Source organism: Papio anubis, chromosome X, assembly GCF_008728515.1.
Source record: "Papio anubis isolate 15944 chromosome X, Panubis1.0, whole genome shotgun sequence".
NCBI classification, from domain to species: Eukaryota; Metazoa; Chordata; class Mammalia; order Primates; family Cercopithecidae; genus Papio; species Papio anubis.
Genome location: NC_044996.1, coordinates 63,254,113 through 63,269,201, shown reverse-complemented (window position 1 = coordinate 63,269,201; position 15,089 = coordinate 63,254,113).

The window sequence follows — 15,089 nt, the reverse complement described above, 5'->3', positions numbered from 1 at the left end:
CCATAAAAATAAGTAAAATCATGTCATTTGGAGCAACATGTATGCAGACAGAGGACATTATCCTACGCAATTAATGCAGGAACAGAAATCAAATACTACATGGTCTCATTTATGAGTGGGAGCTAAACATTGAGTACACAGAGACATAAGGAGGGGAACAATAGACACTGGGGCCTACTTGAGGGTGGAAGGTGAGAGGAGATTGAGAATTAAAACCTTACCTATGCGATACTATGCTCATCACCCAGCTGATGAAATGATCTGTACACTAAACCTCTGTGACATGCAATTTAACCTTGTAACAGACTTGCACATGTACCCCCTAAACCTAAAATAGTATTTGAAAAGAAATAAAAGACTTTTATACAATAACATGCCCATCTGCATTACCTAATTGTACCTGTATTGGAACAAAATTAAATTTGTAAATTACTTTAAGAACAATTGATGTTGATAATATTGAGTTTTTCCATCTAATAACATGATTTGATTTTTCATGTGTTTGTATCTACATTCATATAACTTAGGAACTTTTTATGGTTTTTGGTATATTCAAAATGCATTTTTGTTTGATGTATTATTAGGCAGTTTATTTTGTTATATTCTATTAAAAAGTAAACAGAAGTATAAAAATAATAAAATAATTATTGATAACTCTGGACATTTTTTAATTCATTCAAGTAATTTTGAAGCCTTTGTTTTTTAGAGTTAGTTACTGAGATTTTTCCCCCCAATTTTTATTTTAGGTTTAAGGAGTACATGTGCCAGTTTGTTATATGGGTTAATTGCATGTCATGCTGGTTTGGTGTACAGATAATTTTGTAACACAGGTAATCAGCATATTACCCAGTAGAGAGTTTTTCACTTCTCACTATCCTCTTTCCTTTCAGCCTCAAATAGGATCCACTGTCTATTGTTCCTTTCTTTGTGTCCATGGGTACCAATGTTTAGCTCCCACCTATAAGTAAGAACATGTGGTCTTTGGTTTTCTGTTCCTGCATTAATTGACTTATGCTTATGGCCTCCAGCTCCATCCATGTTGTGGCAAAGAATATGATCTCATTTTTTAAATATCTTTGTAGTATTTCATGATATACATTACATGCAACACATTTTCTTTATCCCATTCACTGTAGGTGGCCATCTAGGTTAATTCCATGTCTTTGCTATTGTGAATAGTATAGCGATGAACTTACTCATGCATGTGTCTTTATGGTAGAATAATATATATTCCTTTGAGTATGTACCCATTAATTGAATTGCTAGGTCAAATGTTAGTTTTGTTTTAACTTCTTTGGGAAATCTCCAAAGCGTTTTCCACATTGACTAAAAAGAAAATTAAATTCCCACTAACTGTGTAGAAGCCTTCTCTTTTCTCCACAACCTCTCCAGCATCTGTTATTTATTTATTTTTGACTTTTTAATGATAGCCATTCTGACTGGTGCTAAGATGGTATCTCTTCATGGCTTTGATTTGCATTTCCCTAATGATTCGTGATACTGAACATTTTTCCATGTGCTTGATAGCCACGTGTATGTCTTCTTTTGAAAATCGTTCATGTCTTTGCCCATTTTTAAATGGGATTGTTTATTTTTGCTTGTTGACTTGAGTTCCTTCTAGATTCTGGATATTAGATCTCTGCTGGATGCGCAGTTTCCAAATATTTTCTCCCATGTTGTAGGCTGTCTGTGTACTCTTTGATAGTTTCTTTGTTTTGCAGAAGCTCTTTAGATCAATTAGGTCCCATTTGTCAATTTTTTGTTTTTGTTGAAATTACCTCTGGAGGCTGCATCATGATTTCTGAACAAGGGTCAGTGTCTAAGAATGGCATTTCATAGGTCTTCCTCTATAGTTTTTATAGCTTTAGGTTTTACATTTAAGTCTTCAAGCCATCTTGAGTTGATTTTTGTATAGGGTATAAGGAAGGGGTCCCATTTCAACCTTCTGCGTATGGCTAGCCAGCTATCCTAGCACCATTCATTGAATGAGAATTCTTTCTCAATTGTTTATTTTTGCCAGTTTTGTCGAAGATCAGATGTTTTTCGGCATGTGGCTTTATCTGTGGGCTTTCAACCTGTCCTATTGATCTATGTGCCCATCTCTGTATCAGTACCATGCTATTTTAGTTATTTTACCCTGGCACTATAGTGTAAAGTTGGATAGTATGATGCTTCCAGCTTTTTTTTTTTTTTTTTTTTTTTTTTTTTTGCTTAGGATTGCTTTGGATGTTTGTTATATTTTTGTTCCATGTGAATTTTAAAAACGATTTTTCTAATTATGTGAAAAATGTCATTAGTAATTTGATAGGAAGAGCACTGAATCTGTAAATTGCTTAGGTCATTGTAGTGGCCATTTTTAAAATATTGATTCTTCCTACCCCTGAGCTTGGAGTGTTTTTCCATTTGTTGCTGTCATCTGTGATCTTTTTATGCAGCATTTTGTAATTCTTGTTGAAGAGATCTTTAACCTCTCAGGTTAGTTGTTTTCCTAGGTATTTTTGTGTATATGTGTGTGACTATTGGGAATAGAATTGTATTCTTGATTTGGCTCTCAGCTTGGACATTATTGGTGTATAGAAATACTACTGATGTTTGTACACTGATGTTGTTTCTTGAAACATTGCCGAAGTCATTCATCAGGTCTAGAAGCCTTTGGACAGAGACTAGAGGATTTTCTGGGTATAGAATTATAATGTCTTTGAAGAGAGTTTGCCTCCCTGTCTTTTTATTTGACTGTCTTTTGTTTCTTTGTCTTGCCTGATTGTTCTGGATAGGACTTCCAGTAATATGCTGAATAGGTGTGGTGAGAGTGGGCATCCTTGTCTTGTTCCAGGTTTCAAGGGAAATTCTTCCAGCTTTTGCTTATTAAGTATGATGCCAGCTGTGCAGAAGCTATTTAATTTAATTAGGACCCATTTGTCAATTTTTCTTTCTGTTGCAATTGCTTTTGGCATCATTGTCATAAAATCTTTGTCAAGGCTTATGTCTAGAATGGGTTTTCCAGGGTTTTCTTCAAAGGTTTTTATAATTTTAGGTTTTACATTTATGTCTTTAATAAATCTTGAGTTGATTTTTGTATATGGTATAAGAAAGTGGTTCAGTTTCAATCATCTGCATATGACTAGCCAGCTATCCCAGCTCCGTTTATTAAATAGGGAGACCTTTCCCCATTGCCTTTTTTTGTTGACATTTTCAAAGAACAGATGGTTGTAGGTGTGTGGCTTTAATTCTGGGCTCTCTATTCTGTTCCATTGATCTATATGTCTGTTTTTGTAGCACTTCCATGCTGTTTTGGTTACTGTAGCCTTGCAGTATAGTTGGAAGTTTGGTAGTGTAATGCTTCCAGCTTTAATTTTTTTTGTTTGCTTGTTTTGTTTTTCTTAGGATGCCTTTGGCTATTCTGGCTCTGTTTTGGTTCCATATATATATATTTATAATTCTGTGAAGAATGTCATTGGTACTCTGATAGAAATGGCATTTAATCTGTAAATTGCTTTGGGCAGTATGGCCATTTTTATGATATTGATTCATCATATCCATGAGCATGGAATGTTTTTCCATTTGTTTTTCGTAATCTCTGATTTCTTTCTTTCTTTCCTTCCTGCCTTCCTGCTTTCTTTCTTTCTCTCTCTTTTTCTTTCCTCCCTCCCTCCCTCCCTTCCTTCTTTCCTTCCTTCTGTCTTTCCTTCTTTCATAATCTTTTTTTTTTTTTTTCTTGAGACAGGGTTTTAATCTGTCATCGAGGATGCAGTGCAGTGCTGCGATCTCAGCTCACTGCAACTTCCACCTCCCTGGCTCAAGGGACCCACCCATCTTAGCTTGCTGAGTAGCTGGGACCACAGTTGCCTGCCACCACGCCTGCCTGGCTAATTGTCTGTATTTTTTGTAGAGACGGGATTTCGCCATGTTGCCCAGGCCGATCTCAAACTCCTGGGTTTAAGCGATATGTCTGCCTCGGACTTCCAAAATGCTGGGATTACAAGCGTGAGCCACTGTGCCCTGATTTTTTGAGCACTGTTCGGTAGTTCTCCTTGAAGAGGTCTTTCACCTCCCTGGTTAGCTGTATTCCTAGGTATTCATATTTTATTCTTTTTGCAGCTATTTTTTTTAAAGGTTTGTGTTCTTTATTTGACACTCAGCTTGGATTTTGCTGGTGTATAAAGTGGTACTTATTTTTGTAGATTGATGTTGAGGCAGGAGAATAGGGCTTGGAGACAGGTAACCTAAGGTCAATTCGTGCTGAGTCACAGAAAAACACCAAACTCTGGGGGCAAGGAATCTAAGGGCAATTCACTCTGACTTTTCAAAGCTGGATCAAAAGGAAAACACCTGGGTCTGGGGGCAGGGAACCTAAGGCCAATTAACACAAAATTCCTAAAGCTAAACCAAAGGGAAAAACCCCATCTCCCACAGGGAGTAACAAAGGATTAAAGGCTACTCTCCCAACAAGTCTCCCTCCCACTTCCACCATCTCAGATGGAAAGGGAGAGTTCCTTGGATTAGCCACAGGCCAAGCAGGGACCATCCCTTTATCTGCATTGGGCACCAATTCACCGCAGTCTTTAATTAGCCGCAGACCAAATCCTTCATCCAGATAAGGGGTAGCCCAAGAACCTCAAACAGAGTTCTTAAAGCCCAGAAACTTCTGTAACTGGGCCGTGGGGCCGCTTGCTGGGACCCACTCCCTCCCTGCAGAGTGCATTCTCTCTTTAATAAATTCCTGCTTTCGCTGCTTCGTTCTTGCATTTCATTTCTCTGCTATTTTGTGCGTTTTGTTCAATTCTTTGTTTAAAACGCCAAGGACCAAGCAGTGTGTAGTCAAGACCCACTACCGGTAATAATTTTGTATCCTGAAACTTTTCTGAAGCTTTTTATCAGATCTAGGAACTATGGGGCAGAGACGGTAAGGTCTTCTAGGTATAAAATCATATGATCTACAAAGAGAGATAGTTTGACTTCCTGTCTTCCTATTTGGTTGCTTTTCATTTCTTTCCTTTGCTTGATTGCTCTGACTAGGACATGCAGTACTATGTTCAATAGAATTGTGGAGAGTGGGCATCCTTGTCTTGTTCCATTTCCCAAGGGTAATGTTTCCAGTTTTTGCCTTTTCCCTAAGATGTTAGCCATGTGTTTGTCATAGATGGCTCTTATTATTTTGAAGTAGGTTTCCTCAATGCTTAATTTGGTTAGAGTTTTAAACATGAAGGAACACTGAATTTTGCTGAAAGTCTTTTCTGCATCTATTGAGATGATCACTTTTTTTAAAGTTCTGTTTATGTAATGGATCACATTTATTGATTTGCATGTGTTGAACCAACCTTGCCTCCCAGGGATAAAGTCGACTTGATCATGGATTAGCTTTTTGATGTGCTGCTGGATTCATTTTGCTAGGTCTCTCTCTTTCTTTCTTTCTTTCTTTCTTTCCTTCTTTCTTTCTTTCTTTCCTTTCCTTTCTTTCTTCTTCTTTCCTTTTTTTTTTTTTTTTTTTTTTTTTTTGCATTTTGGCAGTGTTTTTCGTTGTTGCTGTTGTCATCGTGTCTCTGCCAGGTTTTGTTAACAGAATGAAGTTTTTGGAACAGTTACAGCTAGAATGGTACCAGCTCTTCTTTATACATCTTGTAGAATTCAGGTTTTAATTAATCTGGTTTTGGGCTTTTTCTGGTTGGTAGATTTTTTATTACTGATTCGATTTCGGAGCTAGTTATTGGTCTGTTCAGCATTTGAATTTCTTCCTAGTTCAATTTTGAGAGGTTATATGCTTCTCAGAATTTATTCATTTCTTTCTAGGTTTTCTAGTTTGTGTTCGTGTTCATAGAGGTGTTTGTAATAGTCTCTGAGGATTTTTATATTTCTGTGAGTGTTGTGATAATGTCCTCTTTGTCATTTTTGGTTGTATTTTCTTGGATCTTGTCTCTTTTTTTTTCTTTATTATTCTAGCTAGTGGTCTATCAATCTTATTTATTCTTTCAAAAGCAAACCTAATTTTATAAAAATTTTCTGTATTTTTTTGTGTCAATTGTATTCATTTCAGTTCTAATTTTGCTTATTTCTTGTTTTCTGCATGCTTCTGAGTTGGTTTATGCTTACTTTTCTATGTCTTCTACATTTGATGTTCAGTTGTTAATAGAGATCTCCATAATAGTTATTTGAACATATTTGTCATGGCTCCTTTAAGTCTTTTTCTGTTATGTCTGATAACTCCTCATTTTTACATACTTTTCTCATTGTTTCCTGTTTTCTGTGTATCATTCACACATTCCTATTTATTTGCATATCTTGTAATTTTTTGATAACTGAACGCTATAGGTCATATATTGTGACAATTTGGGGTACTAAGTTTTTTTTTTTTTTTTCTGCCTTTGTTTCTGTTGTTGCTTACTTTGTTATTATTATTATTATTATTATTAACCTGGGTAGGCCATGTTAGTGAAATTGATTGCTACAGCAGTTTGAAGCCTTTTGTGTTCCTCCTTTGAAGTCACCTACATGGGTGTGTATAATCACCCTGAGATTGTAGTGACTTTGTCAGAGATCTCTTTGATTATCTCTTTTCATATTTTTTTCTGTAAAACTCTGCATCATTTGGTATTATTTCCCTCTAGTTCAGCTTCACTAATTATCAGCTGATTTCTCTATTGTATTCAGCAATACCCTCAGTGAAGTATCGCTCAGCAATTTGATCCAGTTAAGTTGAGTCAGGAATAGTATTTAAGGCCCGTCTTTAAACTTTGTTATGACCTTAGGGTGGCTATTCTTAGCTGTATTTTTTCATACATTCTGGTAAAGTATCTGGCCTATCTTTCAGATTGCTGATCTTGATTGAGAAGAGCCATTGCTACTGAGAGTGTCCTTAATTTTAAACTCCTACATGTTCTATAATGTCGGATTTTGTAAGGGGAGCTTCATAGCTCTCTTTCTTTATATTCTTCCCTTCCCTCTGGCTAACTACATGACTAACTACTCTGGGCACTAGGCAGGCCACTAGACTGTGTTCTCTTATGCTTGTCTCTCCTAACATGGAAACTGCTCAGTAAATGAGCTAGGGCAAGAGCATTTGGGGGTCCCAGAATTCTCAGCTTACCACACTTGGGTTAGAGCTTCCATCCTCTATGTAGAGATTGGGTGTAGGTACAAGGTCCCACTTCTTGGTCACACTCACTATTAATTTGGCCTCTTTAACTAGGAGTTGGAGGAGATAAAACATGTTGTTGACCTACCCCTCTAGGTGAGATACAGTAAACCTTAATTTGGATTTGAGAATAGAGTCTATCTTTTTGGCTATATCCACCCAATATAAAATTTCTGTCAAGATTAGCCCAGGAGAGGCAAAGGAGAAGGTCTCAGATATCATGGGGTCTCTGGGCTCTTATTAAGTTTTAGCAGATGTTTAAAATAATTTACTTTTGTTAGTTAGGACGATTCCAGGGATATTAAATGGTTGTGTTTTTAAATGTTTTTACGCTAGTTAGGCATTTTTCACAAGGGAGTGTCTCTGTGAGACATTGCATGTCATCATTCTGAAAGAAAAGCACTCTATTTGATTTTTTAAAATGAGCATGTATGCAAGGAAAGAAAATTTATCAGACAATAAACATTATACATAGTTTTAATTGCATTGATGGAAGTGGGAGTTTTGCATTTTCTCATCTCACATAATGGATGAACCGAGAACTTTAGTTCTTAGTAAGAAAATGAAAACATTGAACCATGAATAGAACAGTGGGGAGCTCTCTTTTAAACAACTTGTAGGTTGATGAGTAAATCAACACAAGCACTTATGTCTATCCAGAAAATAATCATGAGATTTTCAAAACTCATGAGATAAGCACAGTAGATACGTTATAGCTTTTAAACAAATTTCTTTCTAAACACAATAAAAGAAATTTAATTGTCTTGCTTAAGATAAAAACCTAAGTAGGCTGGGAGCGGTAGCTCACGCCTGTAATCCCAGCACTTTGGGAGGCCAAGGTGGGTGGATTGCGAGGTCAGGAGATCGAGATCATCTTGGCCAACATGGTGAAACCCCGTCACTACTAAAAATACAAAAGTTAGCCAGTGTGGTGGCGTGCACCTGTAGTCCTAGCTACGCAGGGGGTTGAGGTAGGAGAATCACTTGAACCCAGGAGGCAGAGGTTGCAGTGAGCTGAGACAGCACCACTGCACTCCAGCTTGGGTGACAGAGCAAGACTCCATCTCCAAAAAAAAAAAAAAAAACTAAGTAAAATTGAAGAAATATGCCTATTATATTAAAGTATTAGAAAAAGTAAACTAATAGACAATAAATTATTCTAAGTGGGAATAATTGCAAAATAAAATTTATTAAGAGAAAAGCCCACAATTATAAACAAAGAGTAACAGAAAAACACTCAACAAAGCAAATAAAAGTAAAATTATTATTCTTTGAACTGAATTTATGCAAGTTTGAGTAAAATGATTAATTTGTAAGAAAAGTATAATTACCAATAAATTGACTGAAGCAGCAATAAAAAGCTAATCAGATGAGTATTATATACAATATTGAGCACATTTTCAAAGGGTTATACTATGAAAATTTTCTGGCCCAGAAAATTTTGCAGGCAGTTTTTTGCAGTATGTTTAAGAACAGAGAATTTTGTTGCTATTTAGCTATTCCTAAATATAGAGAACAAAGAAAAAATTATGCATTTTTTTCAAGATTCAAGAATAAGTGGAATATGCTTAGCACACTGGTAGTGTGCTACTTTGTTTGTGTTCATTATTACTAAATCATCATAACATTGTAAACAATATCTGACAAAAACAGCTAAGAGAAAAAACGAAAACCAGTTCACCTCACTGATAGACACTGACACATACATTTTTGATAATATGTAACTGCATTGCCTCCTGTAATATATGCATAAAAATTACATCATGATCAATTAAGTTTAACCTGGGAATGCAGAGATCACACAGTCATAATTTTATCTATTTTAGCTCATTCATCGTTTTGAAAAAAATGAAATATGATCTTAATACATGATAAAAGTAAATTTGATATATTTCACAACTAATTTTCTAATCACAACACTTAAGAAAATAAGTCCCCCAAATTAATCTCTCTGTGCAAATATCAAAGACTAACTAAACTTACAAAATTTGCGTTTGATTATATTTAGAGGGTATTATCCAACAAACTAATGTACTTACTGCTTGGAAAAAGCAAGTCTCTGTGATTCTGGAATACCTGTCACTCAACTCTGAGATTACTCTCTTATGTTAAGAAATACTTGTCTATCAACTGTGAGATTACTTTCCTTTCCTTCTTAATCCTACGTATTTTATTTTGGCATTTAAAATTAGTATTCTGTGAAGGGATCCATATATTTTTTTTACTGACAAAGAGGTGCATGGAACAAAAATAAATGAGTAAATATAGCTCCTGTTTGGCAGGCTCCTTTGTATGGCTTTAACTCTAACAATTTCCCAATGTCACCATTTCTTCCTTTTTGTCCCTTGAGAGCTAATGGTTACAAGGACTTCTTTCTGTTGCTAGTTACCAGATGCCTCAATCTGCCTCATTGGTTCTCTTAATCTTGCCATAATTTGCAGAATAGTCCTTTCCTTAAATATTCTTCAATTCCAAGCCTAGCAGGTCTTCTGTTTCCTTTGAAGATAAGTAGCAAATATATTATCCTGCCTTTCTGGACAGAATTTTTGCATAGGCAGAATAGGCAAGGGAGTTAGCCTTATAAAGTTGGATGAGAATTGTGTCAATACAGAGCTCCTTTGCTAAATAGATATGACTTGTTTAATGAAATACTAGAATCCCCTACTAACTTCTTTTAGATAAGATATCATACGCTACAAATGTCCCTCATTTTAAAATTCAGATGTTCTCTGGAGGTCTAACATATTCATTTCCTTAAAAAGAAATACTATTTTTCTTTATTAACCAGATGTGTCGCTCCTTTGCCTGTGAAGTCCTGAGTACTGAAAGAGGTTCAAGTAATACAGAAAAATGATGTTATTTTAAAAGGCAAACTTCTTCTGTCTACTTTTCCATTTTGTCATGGGCCATCTATGACATCATTTATAAAGAAAATACAAGAAGTAATATTTCTGTACTTTGAATTTTAGTGAATAAATAAAAAATTGTATACATTAAAATCCTATACAGTACAAGCATTTATCAGTGTTATACTCCTATATTCTTGTTTCTGCTTGTGCCTGGGTGCAGGAGAAATTGCAAAACATTGAGAGTGATGTCTTATTTATGTACTGTCCTCTGGAGCATTATCAGTGTCTGCTAGAGTGTCTTATCACAATTAGTCTGTGGTGCCACCCTTGGTCCCTACCTTCACTGCTTTATTGCAACTGAGATTGTCCCAAATTTTGGACATTTGCTAACTTTGGCTGCTGACATTTCTGGAATGTGCAGGGGCCTGTATTCATAAGAATCACAGACTTTGCACCTTCCTTGTCATAATCCCAGGCCTATTTTGGACATCAGTTCTCTCAACACTCTCACACCTTCCCATTAGGTAGGGCATGCAGAAATTTCTGGTTCTCCTCCATGGCCCGTTGGGACAATGTGAAACAGAGAAATAAATCATCTTAAATACTCTATTTACCGGAACATAAAATATATTCAATTGTACTCCACTGTGCTATCTCATGTTGGCATGTAACACACTGTAATGATGTCTTCGCCCAGAGTTCCAAATAACAAGTGATGCAGAAACACATTGTTTTTTTGTTTGTTTGTTTTCCTTGCTTACACTCTCAATCTTATAATTCTATCTATTCACATGCTCAGTGACCAGAGGGCCTAATATTGTCTCCTTTAAATATTTCCATCATCATCTCATGTCCATGTAGTATTCTTTTTGCCTCCCTTCCTTGTGGACACTGCCCTTGAATGATACCTTGTGTTTTCAAATATATAAGAGAGAAGGGACAATACAGTAGGAGCTGAACATAGAGAGTTCTGAAGTAATACCTTTTAACTTTCTATTAGGACTCTTAATTTTACATTGAGTGGAATAAAAAGCATTGGAAAGGTTTGAGCAGTGGAGAGGTATGACAAAACATTTTAGAAGAATCAGTATGGCTGCCACACTGAGAATACATCACAGTGTGGTGGTGGCCAAAACAGAGACTCATTAGAGACTATTGCCATAATACAGGTGACAGATACTGGCTTGGAGCAAAGCTGTAGCAGTTGAAGGGGTGAAAAGTGTCGAGTTTTAGATGACTTTTTTTTTTTATGGAAGAGATGGCAGTGTTTTCTTGTGGGCTGGAAGTAGGGCTTAAGAGAAAGACTTTAAGAATAATTAAGAAGAGACTGCTGACTGCTTGCCATTTTCTCTCCTTAATAACAAATTATCCTTATTATTGGAGGTGGAAATATTTTCAGGTTATAAAAGAAGGAAGAGGAGGAGGAGGGGAAGAAGGAAGAGGAGAAAGAGAATACATTTCTCAGCTTCTCTTTCAAATGAAAGTAGCCAAGAAAATGCAAAGATAAAATTGCCTGGTGGATCTTTTGGGAATGCACTTTAAAATGAGTTGCTTAGCTAGAATGTATACTTTATTGTACTTATCTTTTCTTTTTAATTTTTTTTTGTTTTTAAAATTTTTGTGTAGGTACATAGTAGAGGTCCATCTTCATGGTGGACACGAGGTACGCTGATACAGGCATGCAATGTGAAATAGGCACATTATATAGCATGTACTCATCTTTTGTTCCTTTCTGCTGTCTGGAATATGGGCTAAAATACCAAGATGTTTGCAAATGATGCATTTTAAGCCCTAAACTGATAAGAGTGGTTGTCTATATCTAAAATATTTGTCAAATTGGAAAAAAGAAATTCTTGTATGTTTAAACCACTGTAATCAGGTCTCCCTTACTTGTATTTTAGCTTAAATTCTAAGTAAAACAAATAAATTCAAGATGCTTGTTCTTAGCAGATCAAATAATGGCATTGCCATTTACTGAGAAGGAGAAAGCAGTTGGGAGGTGCAGATTTTGAGGGAAAACCAGGAGCTCAGTTTTGTATGCGTTAAGTTTTTGATGCCAATTAGATATCTATGTACAAATTTTTTACTAGATATCTGGCCATATGAGTCTGGAGATCATGGAGTCTTAGAAATAATTATGTTAAATGCCTGATACCTGTGAGTGATGCCTAAAGCCAGTACAAACTTCATAATTTCCCAAACGTTATTGATACATTTAAGACAGAGTTTATTTCAAATCACTGTCTTTATTTTTTTGTATAATCAGGAAAATATTAGTTCATAATTAATGTATAAAAATGGGTAAATATCCTTTCTGTCTTTGTTTTCTCTTACCTCAATGGCATCACAATGAAGGTTTACTAAATTAAATAAAGCTGACTTCAGCTAACATCTTCAAATCGTTGTAATATCCTGGATGCCAATATATTTAAGTCAACTTGGACAAAACTATATTCAGTATAATAAATAAAACACTAATAAAATCATTAATTCTATTATGTAATTACAATTTATTTGTGACAATGTTCGTTAGTACCAAAATAGTTATATATGTAAACACACACACACACACGTATGTATATACATATTTGTTTTCGTATTTAAAAATATGTGAGCAATTAAGAACAAAAGTATTAATAGCTCCATCAAAATAGTAAGAGAAAATATTTCGATATTCATGACCGTTGATTAACATGACTAGCTAATCCATACATGCTTGAGATTTAGGACTATATCAAAAAAGCAAATAGTAAAAAATATGAAAATTATTACCCATTGAAGCCATCCAACCTAAGCAGCAATCTTAGTATTGCTGATCCTGCATTGTTACAGAAGTATGAGTGATTATATTTCCAAAGATTCTTTTCCTATAAAAATCTTGTTCTGCACAAGCAGAATATCAAAATTTCTATTCACATTTTAACACTATAGTTGTATTTTTTTTTTTTTTTTACTTCTACTGTAATTACTTAGAGGAAAATTAGTACCATAAAATTATACATTTATCATCTTATGGCATTCTCCCCATTTTTGATCCTGCATTTATAAGCTTGCATTCAGCCAGAAGCTTATCATTATCCATTTATAAGCAGCCAATAAAATAGTAAATTATACATTTGAAAGCCGGGTTTACTGACATTTTTAAAAGTTCACTGCATTTATTTTCTTTTCTGTAGTAGAAAGGGACTACAACCACTCAAGGTCTGCAATCACATTCCTATTTAGATGTTATTGAGAGATAAGTACAACTAGTTCTCATTAATATTTCATGTCCTGTGTGCCATACTTACACTGCCATTTGGTAGTCATTTGTCCTACATCTAAAGATTAATTTATAATCAGATATGTGTAATCTGATATGTGCATTAAGCTTGATTAGACCTGACTGTGTCTTCACAAAGATAATTGTGACATATTAATTTGCAAGTGTGTTCTGTTTACATTACATATAGTATCACAGGCAACATTAGGCATATGATAATTTTCCATTAGGCCTAAATATTAATAATATGATTTCTCAATGACTCTGACACATTTTCAAGATACTAGAAATTTGTGACAGATGCCTTTTACATCTATGAGAATCCAGAATATTATTCTTTAAAATGCATTTTCTCAGAAATAGCTCATTAACTTTCTCATTGTTCTCAGTTGTAAATCTGTAAAAAGTAATTTTGTTCCCTTGTCTGTAATAAGAAAAATTTTGCACTCATTAAGATAATTAAAGCATTACTACTGGGTGCATGCTCACTATATTCAAAACATTTTCTACTTGATATGAGTTGTCATGGCATTATCAAGACGGAGGGGGCGGAAAGAAAAAAATAAAATAGCATCAGCTATGGTTATGCTCTTTGACTTTGAATATGATTAATTGCATCTTTAATTTGTTTCTGAGTCATAGTTTAAAATAAAAACTGGAGAGCACTTTGTAGGGGCAATACTGCCCTTTTGTTCAATTTCCTTCTTTTAATTCAATAGAACATTTAATAAAATCATTTATTTTAGAAAGTTTTGGAAACTTTTTTGGTCTTTTTATTACAGTTAGGTAGGGGTTTTATTTCCTCATGTGTTTGCTTTATTTTGCTTGGATAGAGAAATGTTTTCAGATTTAGTTTATGTCTTTACATTATACATGTGGTCCAGGATGTTAGCTGGTAACAAAATTATCAAAGCAAAATAGATGTTTATGTTATGGGTTCCTCGATCTCCTACTCTTAGGCTTTTTGAGACACATTCACTTTTACCATTTTGATCTTTTAAAATATTCTTTTATTTTTAATTTTTGTGGGCACATAGTAGGTGTATATATTTACGAGGCACATGAGTGATTTTGATACCAGCACACAATACATTATAATCACACCGGGTTAAATGGAGTATCCATCCCCTCAAGCATTTATCATTTCTTTGTATTGCAATCTAATTCTACACTTCTAGTTATTTTTCTATGTAAAATAAATTAGTATTGACTATAGTCACCCTGATGTGCTATGACATACTAGATCTTATTCATCCTATCTAACTATTTTTTGTACTCATTAACCATCCTCCCTCTGCCCCAATCTTCCCACTACCCTTCCCAGCCTCTGGTACCCATCCTTCTATTCTTTATCTCTATGAGTTTAATGGTTTTCATTTTTAGCTCCCACAAATAAGTGAGAACATGCAAAGTTTGTCTTGCAGACCTGGCTTATTCACTTAACCTAATGACCTGGATGTCATTCTTCACATTTCATCCACAAATGATATGACAAGCTGTAGTAGACAGATTCTATTTTCTGGTCTAATCTCACATCCCCATTTTATCTTTAGGGGAAAATAAACTATTTTTCTGGAAACTACCCCTTTCCCCACCTTAATCCATATAGGTGTTTTGTTCTGTTTTTCTGCAACTCCATTATATTATCTTCCCTATTGTATGCCTGTTGTTCCATCCAGGTGTGGGCAGTTTATCCTACTGAGTGAATCATTTCTTCAATGAACACTTTTCTAATTATACAGAAAAGTATGAGTGATTCCAACTTATTAAGAAGTTTTAAATTGTGGTGATGTCAGCTCTATTAATAGGCTAATAAAAACTTTAGAGATTAGACCTGGTCATAGGAATA